Below are 12924 nucleotides of genomic sequence, written 5' to 3'. Positions count from 1 at the left end.
TCTTTCGTGAGCCAGGTCTCCTGGAGGGCTAGGACTTGACAATCTTTAGCAAACTCTAAAACACTTCCATACAGAATTTTTTCTCGGAGACCCGCAACATTCCAAAACTTTATTTGAATTTTTTCTACTCTCCTACCAGAGACCTGACTTTCGTTTGTCCTATTTTCCTTGATTGGCACAGATGTCTCCGAATCCCGGTTATGTTCCTCATTAATTAAAGTGGGTGTAATGCTAGCTTTATTCCCCCTGGTGGAATTTTCCCCCTCCCTCACACATGGTCAGTTGGGTTGAGTCGACTGACTTTGTCCTTCAGTACTACAATTTTCAGCTGAGGTGTCTGGGATGGTATCACCAAAAAGAGTAGCTTCTTTTGTCATGGTATGGTCTTGAATCGAGGGGAGATTGCTATCAAGTCAATCTATTCCTTCTAGACCACACAGCGTTGAGAAGGGATTAAATATTGGTATATTAAACTCTGGGAATGATGTTTGATAATTGTTATTCAAGTTGCTCCAGTATGTCTGAGGATAAAGTGATTGCGGAGGTTGGTTAAGGAAATGGTTCTGTATAGGTTGATAGCCTACTTCTCTCCACTCTGGACGCTGTCTTCTTGTTTGGTAGTGTTTAGGGTTATTTATCAGTTCTCGTGGATAGAAGTAGCTAACATAGTGTGTGGAAATATTATCTCCTCCTATGGCCTCATACCAGTCTCCTAGGGTTCTTACGCCCTATAATCCTTAACATTAATAATTATCACGTCTCCCCTTTTATCTTTCGGTCTTGAGCCTACCCAGACGGCGCGCCTTACTGACAGGATTTCTCCATTGACGTGTGCGGGAAGGGGTCTGTTCAGCTTCAACCAATAAATGGTTTTATTTTTTAAGGCATGATAATTCTCTCTGACCCCTTCTGCTAACTCTGGGACTCCTGTCATAACAATTGTATATGGGGCTGATTCCGGGGGTAGATCAACTGTCCTGCGTCTTGATCTTTTTGAATGTTGTGTTGACTGCTCGCCCAACTCTCTACTTGATATGTTATTCGTAGGCGGATTAGAATTAGTTGTTAGTAAAGGAGGATTTGTTTGTACAGGATTCTTCTCTACTATATTTTTTCCCCTTTCAGTTACTTTAGCTCCATCTTTTACCTGAGTGAATATAGCCCCACCGAAATTTGTCACAGGGGGGGCTGAACCTGAAGGTTGTGATGATGGGATAATAAATTTACTATGATGGATCGGGGCTGGATTAGCCATAAGAGGCTGCAAAAGGGGGGTAGCAGTAGTCACCGAGGGAGGTCCCAAGTTACCTGGGGGGATTTGTGGAATAGGGTGAATGGTGGAAGGGGGCTTGGACTCAAAGGATCTGCCTTGGGTAGTAGCCGATGGTTTCATACTACTCAATGTGGCCTCTAGAATGGTGAGTCTAATCTCCACTTTCTTTATGCTCTCGCTGATAGGCAGGAGCAAGGATCTAAGGAGGAATTCCAGGCTCCCTAGAGGAGCAACAGGAGGTAGTGCATTAGACGGATCATTCACAGGGGCTTCAGCAAGATCGATAATATTAATACCCTTATCGGGGGGAGAATTACGCACATCCACCATCATTCTGTGGAAGTGTGGAGTAGTGTGGCTCACTGGTTAGAGTGGAGTAGTGTGGCTCACTGGTTAGAGGCAGCAGGCCTGAGAGCAGAAGTCAGCCTGGGACCAGGGTTCAATTCCCGACGCGGCAGGGTCGTGGAACTTGGTCAGCGGACTCGATAATTCTCGCTTCGGTGCTTACTCTAATCAGGGGTTCCACTCGGCAACTCTGGGCATCAGCTTGCCTAATCTCCACAACGGCCCCACCAATTCCAGGGATGCCTGGCTCCACCTTGGGGACTCCCAGCAAGGGACCATCCCACAGGGAAAGCCAGGACGGGTTCCCCAGAGTTATACAGCGCCGGGACGCCCCGTTGCTGGGGCAGCTGTGCGCTTTACAAGTATACTACATTTTTACATTTTTTTCTGCCGGGAATTGGGACGGGCTTAGAGGCTTTCCCAAAATCGGAGTGGGGGATTTTGGTTTTACCCTGCCCTCCCCTCGTCTTCCTTCTTCGCTTATTAGGGGGGGGGGCATGCAATTCCGCCACAGCAACTAGTTTCGGCTTAACTTTCCCAGCTTTAGATGCTGGGATAGGTTGAGAAATTAAATCAACGGCCGTACAGCTAGGGCTGGTGGGATGGGTAACCTTAGAGGCCTGCTCAATGGGTAGACAGGGGCTAATAATACAATCCCTTAACAAAAGCGGGACGCCGTCCTGGGATAATGGCTCCTCGCTGATGTTAGAAGACTCACCCTCTTGGGAGATAGAGATTTCAGCCAAGGGCCTATTTTTCAAAATCTCAATCGAGCAACGTCGCTCGGCCCTACGCTCCGCCAGAGAAGTGTCCTTATCCCCATCCCCACCACCCGGTGGCCGTGAAAAATAAATGTCCAGAGTCCTGTTTTTAACACCCCCCGCCTTCACAGTAGATCCATCCAAAGCTGGTGAGGGCATATCGAGTATCTAATACCCGTGTCAGGAACAAGGGCAGATTCGAACCAGTACACCTACAGCAGACACAAGAGGGTAGGCCCAGCCCAGCCTTCTCCGGCCTACGAGGGCCTCAGAGGGCCCGCCCTTTGCCCGGGCTACGACCCGCGCGCGTCCCGCGATGCGCGTTAGCAGGCCTGCTTATGGTGAACAAAGAGGCGTGGCACTGGGAGGGGGCCGGGAAGAGGAACCAGCTGTCGGTGTTTCCAAGAATGCTGGTCCTCGCAGTCCCGGTCACCGCGCCTCTCACCTCCTCTGCGGCCACAAAAGACTGTTACTCCACTCAGGGGTCCTGGAAAGGTAGGGACCTTGAAGCGCTACTCCTGTAGCAGGGAACAGAGTCAGGCTTAAAGAACCTCTCTCGAGCGGCTCCCGCGAAGCGGGGGCCGCGAGAGGTAAAGTACAACAGGCAGGAGGCGTGGCACTGGGAGGGGGCGCGGCTCGGCCGGGAAGAGGAACCAGCTGTCGGTGTTTCCAAGAATGCTGGTCCTCGCAGTCCCGGTCACCGCGCCTCTCACCTCCTCTGCGGCCACAAAAGACTGTTACTCCACGCAGGGGTCCTGGAAAGGCAGGGACCTTGAAGCGCTACTCCTGTAGCAGGGAACAGAGTCAGGCTTAAAGAACCTCTCTCGAGCGGCATAAAAAATCGGGAGCAACACTTCTATATACCTCAGCAGTACTAAAAAATAACTGGAACATCTTAAAAACAAGACCCAATAAATGGCAAGATCCATTAAAAAGACTCCGTAAGACCCAGGGAGAAATACGATCAGTGCCCACAGTCCTATGTACAAGAAATTGCTGCAGTGCCAAGTTCCCGATCTGTACACTGGTCCATATCTGCTTCTGATCCTCCAAGCGAGCTGGACAAAATTTACCACAGCAACACAAATCTTCATATTATCCAACTTTTGCAGAAAAGCATAGGCCTCCTTAGGAGTCCTAATCTAAGAGGAGCAAGATTTGTAGCAGGTATCTCTTTCTCGAATATGAGTATAAATGATAGAATAAAATTACGTGCACTGTGCTTTGCTATGCAACACTGTCACAGGGCAGCAATGAGCCCCAAGCTACGTCCCTCGGAACCGCAACTAATAAGAGCAGCAGATTGAATCGAAATCTTGTTAAGTCAAACCTGGGATTCAAGGTAGAAAACCTGAAAAGATAGGGCTCAACTAGGCGCGCAACACCCATTGAGCTCACGGGGCTTCAGCCACCCCCGTCGTGTGTGTCAGCCCGGGCGGAGACAGCTTCGCGGGCTGGCGAGCATTTAATTGCAGCCGCACCCTAGTACTTAACAGGTCTTTAAAAGACCATTTACTTGTAAATTATGCTTTTATTGTGTGTTCACTCCTTCTTTCAGTCACTCGGTTTATGGTAGGAAGAATCAGCCCCCCCCCCCCGAAATATTTTACAGCGCCCCACCCCCCCCCCCCCCCCCCCCCCCCCCCCCGAAGTTTGGCTCTAGTTGCCCGCCTGGCCTCAACCCCGTGTGACAGTTTGATTGAACTGTAATTGACACTGGCACGCAATATATCCAAATGTGCCTGATGCAATCAAATCTGCCTATCCTGAAAAGCCTCCTTCACCTGAGGTATGACCTTTGCATTTATATTCACAACATTGCCAGTCATTTCTGGCATGCCTAGCTCTGAGAATTCCTTCCTTCCTTCCTACTATGTATATGAGCCAGGGAATTCCTTAAGCATTATCCAAAGCGATGCACTCTTCCAATACCTCCCTTGAAACTGCGCTTCCGGATTCCCCCAGATCTTAAGCCACAATAAGAGGGCTTTCAGTTTAAGCTAATCACCCAAAGGAGTCATTCCAACCTCTGAATGGCATACAAAAGCCGGGGTGGATTGGGGCACTGCCTGTAGTCTTCGCAAAAACCTATTCTCGACCTGCTGCAATATCCCAGCACCCTTAAATCCCCAAACTCCTGCTCCATATGAAGCCACAGAAATACATTTACTCTTAGAAATGTTCATCATTTCTTTAATCTGCTTATGTCTGAGCCTCCTAGCAAAGGTAAAAACCGTCTCCATGGCTTTTTGACATTGGGCAGCCCTAGTGTTTTGCAACTTTTTATGGGGTACATTTTGATACAGGGTTTGAGCCAAATAAGTAAATGACTTCATTCTTAAACCACCTGAGTCTTTACTTCTAATATATACGACAAATATTTGTAACATTTGTGAAGAAAGTGCAACAGGGGAAATCGGATTTTTAAGTTGAGGGCCATTTCTTTTATGTTCTGTCTGGAGTTTGTGCAAGCACACAGCAATAGCATCTGGGATCTTTTTGTGTGGAATTGTTTTTATGCGACAGTGTGCAAAATACATTAAAAGTGCATTCCTTTACTTGGGAACATTTCCAGTGTATTTAAAAGACTGGCAAGTCTAAGACACTCTCATTAACACCACATTTTTCACGAGTGGCAGGCTTTATAATTTTATAGAGTGGATGTATATCCCAGGCTTGTGTCTAATCCCAACTTCTCCTCCTCTGTGAGGTATGAGTTATAATGACTGTAGAATGATGGAACTCTTAAACGTACACAGTCATAGCGGTATGATGTAAGAATATGAAAAATGCAGCTATTTGGCTTTCATTCATTTATTAGACCTTAGGTCTTGCTACATGGGAAACCTGTTGAAAATTAGCACAATTATAGACCTATCGTCTGGCCTATGTTACCTGCTCTTGATCACTGGCACAAGGTGGTCTTGTAGTGGCACCATACTGGGTCCATGAAACCTTATACTGGAATTGCCAACACAAGGTTATGAAGTTGCCAGATGGTGACATCAGTTCCTTCTTTTCTGTGCCTCACAGACACAGCGGTCAGCCAAGCCGACTGTTTCTTTTTCCTTCATCAACCAATTCCGTGCTTTGTTACTACCAAGGGCCTCAGGTTTTCCGTTCTGCTAGAGTTTCAGGTGACAAAGATCCCCACTCTCTGTGTCTGTATTAAATGGCCTCATGTGACCTGAGCCCTAATGCACCCTATCGCTATATGAGCGATAGAAACTAGACTATTAATGGTTTGGACATTAGGAGTTTACATCAAAATACGAATCCAAAACTTGTTCACTATTACGGATTTCCCCTGTGAGAATTCTATTGTAAAGATGCAATACTCAGGAATCGGGTTTGAGGAGGTTTATTAGCCCAACAGGGAGGCAAGTCATCTACATCCAAGACCTTGAGAACAACTGACTGAGCATATAACATTCCAAGGTGACATGGCTGCATTCTCGAGAAAGAATGCACATATTTAAAGACATAGATACAACACATCTCCCTTCTAATAATGACAAAATATAATAAGAAAGAAAATGAAAAGAATAAAAGTAAACAACTAACAAGGATCCTGTAATAGAAAGGAATTATTCAGAATAATAATCTTGGAGATACATAGGAGGTCTCCTAATTCTAGAGTTTGTCCCACGAGAAGAAACTCGCACATCTTGAGGAGGTGCAAACCCACCTTGAGGAAGTTGGAACGAACGTTCAAGATCTGGGCATATCTCTGGGGCAGACTCCACAATACATTTTCCAGGAACAGGTTTCACAATACATTTACTAGGAGCTAATCTCGCTGGAGCAGCAGGTTCCATAATGCCATTATCTCCCTCCACACATTTTGACAAACGTGACATGCTCCAGACATCTCCCCCCGCAAGCATAACTACATTCTTCATAACTTTCACAATACGCCTTGGCCCAAAGAACTTTGATTTACCCTTGGGGGACCAGACACCCTTTTTGACAAAAACAAAATCTCCAACTTTCCAAAAAGGATCTTTCGCTCCTTTCAAAACATCAAACCTGCGCTTGTACCTATCCTGGTAATTCCTTAACCTGGAATCGTTGAGTATAGAGCCCCTATCTCTAATAGACAACCACAAAGGATTAAGCTTGGAACCAGCAACTCTACCTCTAAGTTTCTCGAAAGGTGAAATACCAGTCACACTATTTGGAGTGTTCCTGTGTGCCCACAGTTTTTCTCTGAGGATGGGTTTCAAGGGAAGTCTCCTCTCGTAAGCAGTCTGGGCACACGCCCTAATCAATCTATTCATGCTTTCCACCAATCCATTCGCCTGTGGAGAATAAAGGGCAGTCCTATGATGGGTGATAGATAGATCCTTGAGAAAATCAGACATTTCTTGGGAGGTGAATTGGACACCATTATCAGAAACCAAGATGTCAGGAACCCCTTCACAGGTGAAAGCATCCTTTAAAAACTCAATAACATTCTTACTTAACACAGTTCCCATACAAGAAGCAGACAACCACTTTGAAGTGTAATCAACTAGAACGACAACGAATCTCTCAGAAAGTCCGAGGTTCTCAAAGGGTCCAATAATATCAACCGCAACCTTAGACCAAGGACGTTCAGGTATGGCAACAGGGGAAAGAGGTGCAGTGTTCATCTTCCTTGATTTGTCATTACCAGCACAAATGTGGCAATCTTTGACGACAATTTCAACTTCTCGGTCCAACTCAGGCCACCAATAGGATTCTCTGACTCTTGCTTTGGTGAGGCTACGACCTAAATGTCCCTCATGAGCTAGGTTAATTATCTTTTCTCTGATACCGAGAGGGGAAATCAGTCTGTCGCCTCTAAACAATTCACCCTGAACAATGTTCAATTCATCCCTTACATTCCAATAGCCTTTAGCAGGATCAGGAACTTCCTTCAAGACAGGCCAACCATTGACTGTTGCTTCCAAAATAAAATTCCTAGCTGGATCATCAGAAAAACAGTTTTTCCATTCTATTTCATTTAAAGCAGATTCTCTTACCCATGAAACAGTGGAAACATCTGGATCATACGTGACCAATTTATCAACGGGCAACCTTGAAAGAAAATCAGCGGGAACATTCTTCGGACCGGGTAAGTACTCCACACAGAAATTGTACTCCATGAGTCCTTCAACCCATCTCTTAATTCTGGGAGTTGTACATTCGACATTCCTACGAGAGAATAACTGCACCAGAGGTTTGCGGTCAGATCTTACCACAAATGGTAGACCCCATAAATAAAACCTGAAATGTTTGATGGCCCAAAAACAAGCTAAAGCTTCACGCTCAATGACCGAATATCGCTCCTCTGCACCCTTTAAGGAACGGGACGCGAAACCAATAACTTTTTCTGAACCATCCACAAGTTGTGCCAAAACAGCCCCTAAACCACGTAAGCTAGCATCAGTGGATAAAATGGTCTTCTTGTGCACATCAAGATGCCCCAAGGTTGGCATCTTAGCAATCTCTGACTTGACCATATCAAAAGCATCAGAACATTCCTTGTTCCAATTGAAAACTGCACCCTTCTTGAGAAGAAGTCCGATAGGTTGCATAACACTAGCAAAATTTGGAATAAACTTGGAATAATATTCCGACAACCCATTAAATGACTTTACGTGGTCCTTGTTAGAAGGAGGTTGAGCTTGAAGAATGGCTTCTGCAAGGTCAATCTTAGGACTGATGCCCTCTCCAGATATATTGTGCCCCAAATAAGATACAGATCTAACTCTGAATTTGCATTTCTCTCGTTTCAAGGTTAAACCAGTTTTCTTGAGTCTAGACAAAACAGGAAATAAGGTAACGTCATGCCTGCTACTGTCAACACCGTGGACCAAAATGTCATCCTGGAAGAAGAGGACACAATTAATACCTGAAAGGACATTTTTCATGATTCTCTGAAAACAGGCAGCTGCGCTGGCTAAACCGAAAGGCATCCTGATGAATCTGTATGCACCAATGGGAGTGACAAAAGAAGTCAAGTGTCTTGACTCTTCATGCAAAAGAACCTGGTGGTAAGCTGCTGACAAATCCATAACGCTAAACATAGTAGCACCACCCAACTTGGTCAAAATCTCATTGATATTAGGCAGAGGCTGCCTGTCAACCCAAATTGAACTGTTCAAACTCCTGAGGTCCACACACATCCTAATTTTGGTGCCCTTGTCCTTAGGTGCCAAAACAATTGGCGCAAGCCATTCTGAGGATTCTATTTCCTCAATAACACCAAGCTTCAATAGTCTGTCAATCTCGACTTGCAGAGGTTGTAGCATGAGATTGGGCACTTTCCGAACCTTGTGTACTACAGGCTTAGCACTCCCTTTCAAAACTATCCTGTGCTTAAACCCTTTCAGTAAACCCAGATCCTCAGTAAATACTTCAGGAAATTTCTCAAGAATGTCTGCAAAATCCCCCACGTCAGAAACTAACATAACTTGTTCGGGTGCATTAGGATTCAAAGTAATCCCTAGATTCCTTTGATGACGCCATCCAAGAAGATTATCTCCCCTCTTTGCGATATAAACTTTACCAACAGTTTCTCTGCCTTTAAACGCAATGGTTTGAATGGAGTATCCTAAAACTTCAATCCTTTGTTTGGCATACCCCACAGGATTGATATCAGGAGTCATAAGTTTAATTTTGTCTCCATCAAAATTTGCAAACCAAAACTTATCACTGATAAAAGTAAACAGAGAACCAGAGTCAGCAAGTACGGGAACAACTTTGTTGGCAATTTGAATGTCACAAGAGGGCATAAATACTTCATCAACATCAACTTGACTCACACCATTAATAACATCATCCGTAATGCAATGAATGGAATCCTGGGAATAAACTTCATCATCATCTATGCAATTAATTTTGTTACTCTTACACATCCTAGCATAGTGACCCTTCCTCCCACAATTTCTACAAACAGTACTTTTAGCGAAACAATTCGAATAATTCGGTCCATGTTTCTCACTACCACATCTGGGACATCTAAATTTATTCTCTCTATTAAAACTATTAACATTATAGTTTTGTTTAGGCTTCTCAGTTTTAAATGTGGTTTTTTCTTGTTTGGGAGAAGCTTTACTAACAGCAGCAACACTACACTCTGGTTGAAGAATTTGTCGATGCTCATGACCGACACTGGAAACAGGATCATTCTGAGAAGGACCCTTCCTAATCTCCTTGACCCAAGTAGATGTATGTTCAACACTTTCAACAATAAGTATGGCCTCTTTTAAATTGGGATTTTTAGACAACAATTTCTCTTGGATTTTGAGGTCGTTAGTGCAACGGACGAGCTGATCACGAATGAGAGAGTCAGTCAAAAGTTCAAATTCACAAGTTTGAGCAAGGGATTTGAGTGCTGCAACATAGTTCCCAACTCTCTCACTTTTAGCCTGAACGCGCATGAAAAATTTGTGTCTCTCCATGACAACGTTAATGCGTGCACCAAAATGATTTTTAAGGAGGAGCACGCTCATTTCATACACATCTGAAGGTTCACCAGCTCCCCTGCCAATGGGTATCGGATCTAGACTGTCATAAATATTTCTTCCTTCGATACCAAGGTTGTTTAGTAAGACAGCCTGTTTCCTAACGGCAGAAAATTTCTCTCCACCAATTGCAAGTAAGTAAGAGTCAAAAATAGGTTTCCATTTCTTCCACGGTAAAATAGGTTCACCTTGCTCACTCAAAAACTGGGGAGGTTGATTCATTCCACTTGCAGAAGACGACATGCTGAAAGGAAAACAACTAAACAAACTAACACAATAAGTTAAATAAATAAGCTAACATAACAATCTAAAATAACAATTTAAAATAAAGAGCTAAAATAACAACAAGGAGGTTTCACAGCTTCTCTTTAGTGTCACTGCAGCTTCTCTTTAGTGCGTAATGCTTTGTTTCACTTGAATACTTTTTATAATTTCATTGCAGTTACTCTAAACTGCGTACTGCGTACTGCTGTTATCACTGGAATTGCTTGGAGATATTACTATAAAACTCCACACGGACAATAGTAAGTTCCAAAGTAAAATTGATTTCCAGTTGCTTCCAATCTGGCTACAAACATCCAAAGGTCAAATTGCATTAAACAAAAAAAATTATGACTTGCCTCGATCTAACTGTAAACGTGGTAGCATCCGTTAAAATGAAGGAACAACGGCATGTGAAATCGGAGTCACAACGCACTTCATAAATTGTTCAATGCGCTTCCGTAAATGCTTGAAGATCAAGCGCGTCGGGTCAGCAAACACGCGGTTGCTAGGTGATAGAATTATGCGTCAAGCAGCAGAGACGCGCTTGCTAATCACCAAGGCAACACGTAGCGTGTGACGTGTGGCTGAGCGATGACGATGTACGTTGCTTAGAAGGGACGTATCAACAATGGCAAGCACGCTCTAACAGAACCTGGACACCTCGCATGCAGGATTTAAAAGATGCCGAGTAACGAAGGTAGGGATATCTCGATAAATAATCCAGGTTTTGAAAAATAATTAAAGTTGTACCTGTCGTTGGGTGCCGCCAGTGAAATTCGTCACGTAGAAATCACGTAGAAGATGTAAATAAAAAAAACTAGGGTTTTTTGTTTTTTTTTCTCAAATTGAAAGTCTTAGTCACAAGAAAATTCTTGTCGCGCTGGGTTCATAGTCGCCTGCTGGGCTCATCGTCGCCAGTATTGTAAAGATGCAATACTCAGGAATCAGGTTTGAGGAGGTTTATTAGCCCAACAGGGAGGCAAGTCATCTACATCCAAGACCTTGAGAACAACTGACTGAGCATATAACATTCCAAGGTGACATGGCTGCATTCTCGAGAAAGAATGCACATATTTAAAGACATAGATACAACAAATTCTTCATTGAAAATTGAGTACCACCTCAGGAACCACTAGCACTTGTCCTCCTCTTGTCTCCACAGCAAGCATAGGTTCAGAACCAGTACCTATTTTGAAAAAACTTTTGCAGGTAATATTTCCATCTTTGGGAACCACTGCAGAGCAGAATAAAGACTTTGACAATGCCTTGTTTCAATTTGTAGCTGGTCACTGGATGACTCTGGTGCACTCTCTGGAGGGGCTACTCACAGCTACCGTGTTTGATTTTTTGTGCCATATGACTCCATAGAACTTATATTTCACGTCTGACTTGCTTCCAGTCTTGGACTCTTACAGTGCCACTGGTGCCCTTCTTGATTTCATGTAAATTGCCCTTGTGCCAAGGTCGAGACCCTACGTCCTCTGGCTCTGCAAAGTGCCCTCCATGACTCATTCTCTTAAGACAAATCTTATTATAAAGCAAGGAAAGGTTTTGCTGAATGGCATGAAAAAGGCACCAGAGATAAACCCTTGTCACCTTTTTAGATCTTTATGGAGTTGGCTCGAACCACTCATTTTCTCGAGGCGAGGCTTACCAATCAAATTATGAGGATAGGTTCTCCTGTGCGGACAACTCACTCCCACCTGATATTTCCCAGAGGGAGTCATCTCGGATGGACATTCAGTTAATATGATGACAATGTGCCAAAGTTGTAAGGTTCTTGAACTGCCACCTGATGCTTCTTAAGCAAAGTGCAATTTCTTTTCAATGATTCTTGCAATCAAACAAGAAGGAGCCCCTTTTCTGCCTATTTATAAGACCCACATCACCTTCTGTGTTTTCTCAGCTCTTAAGTGATCTCAAAGAGGCAACATAGCAAACACTGCACACTGCTTTAGATGGAGGCAAGGTCAAAGAATTCTGGTGTAGAGCTTTGTCACGCCTAAATGCATTCCACGCTCCTAAATGCATTCCAAGCACAGACGATCAGTTGTTTCTGGACTTCGCTGGTAAGTAATTGGTAAATGGTCCATTTCTAGATTGGTCACCATGTACATAAGACCATTTCACATGAAAGGAGGTCCCTGAAGGTTTGACAGTTCAGTCAACTAGACGAATAACCGCTACTTCTGCACTGTATGGGTTGGGGGGGATTCTTGTTATGAATATTGGTGAGCCAGTTCTTCCTCCATTCATCCAATAGAAGAATTTGGTAACCTTCTTTCTGATAGGCACTTCTCTCCTCCAGATTCCTCATTGCTCTCCTACCTTGCCTCCTCTTGAACATCTATCAACTTTTATAACATCCTTTCAGTCAGTCATGTTTTGTTCAGACCATTATAGTTTCTTAATCCACTTTTCTTTCCATCCTGGTGAAACTGACATTACAAGCATCTAGTGGCGCCTTTATGGATCAGTGTTGTCATTTCTGGTTTGGCTTCCTGGCACAAAAAAATGCTTAACATCTGCTGCAGCAGCTTGAGGACTAGAAAGGTTTTTAGACAAGGAATCTGCGGGAAGATATGTAATAATCAGACAGGAGATTACTTAAGTGAAGTAACTTATTCAACAGGCCTGATCAGCCACCCCATTTCATCCGCCAGCCGACCTTGACTATGGTGGGGCAGTAAAACATGGATGAGTTTGGGAACCTCTGAACTAAGCGCACATTATTGATGTTAAAGGTAAGTAAAACCTCTTCAGAATAACCAGCGCATCAGACATGGTT

General features: G+C 44.0%; 1 protein-coding gene across 2 annotated transcripts in view; it reads left to right on the top strand.

The window, feature by feature from the left end:
• The window catches only part of VPS35 (VPS35 retromer complex component), a 464919-nt gene that overhangs the window by 403748 nt on the left and 48247 nt on the right, over positions 1–12924 (top strand). The gene's annotated exons all lie outside the window — the stretch shown is intronic.

Source organism: Lissotriton helveticus, chromosome 12, assembly GCF_964261635.1.
Source record: "Lissotriton helveticus chromosome 12, aLisHel1.1, whole genome shotgun sequence".
Classification (NCBI taxonomy): Eukaryota; Metazoa; Chordata; class Amphibia; order Caudata; family Salamandridae; genus Lissotriton; species Lissotriton helveticus.
The sequence above is the reverse complement of the archived record's forward strand: the minus strand, read 5'-3'. Positions and strand labels throughout refer to the sequence as shown.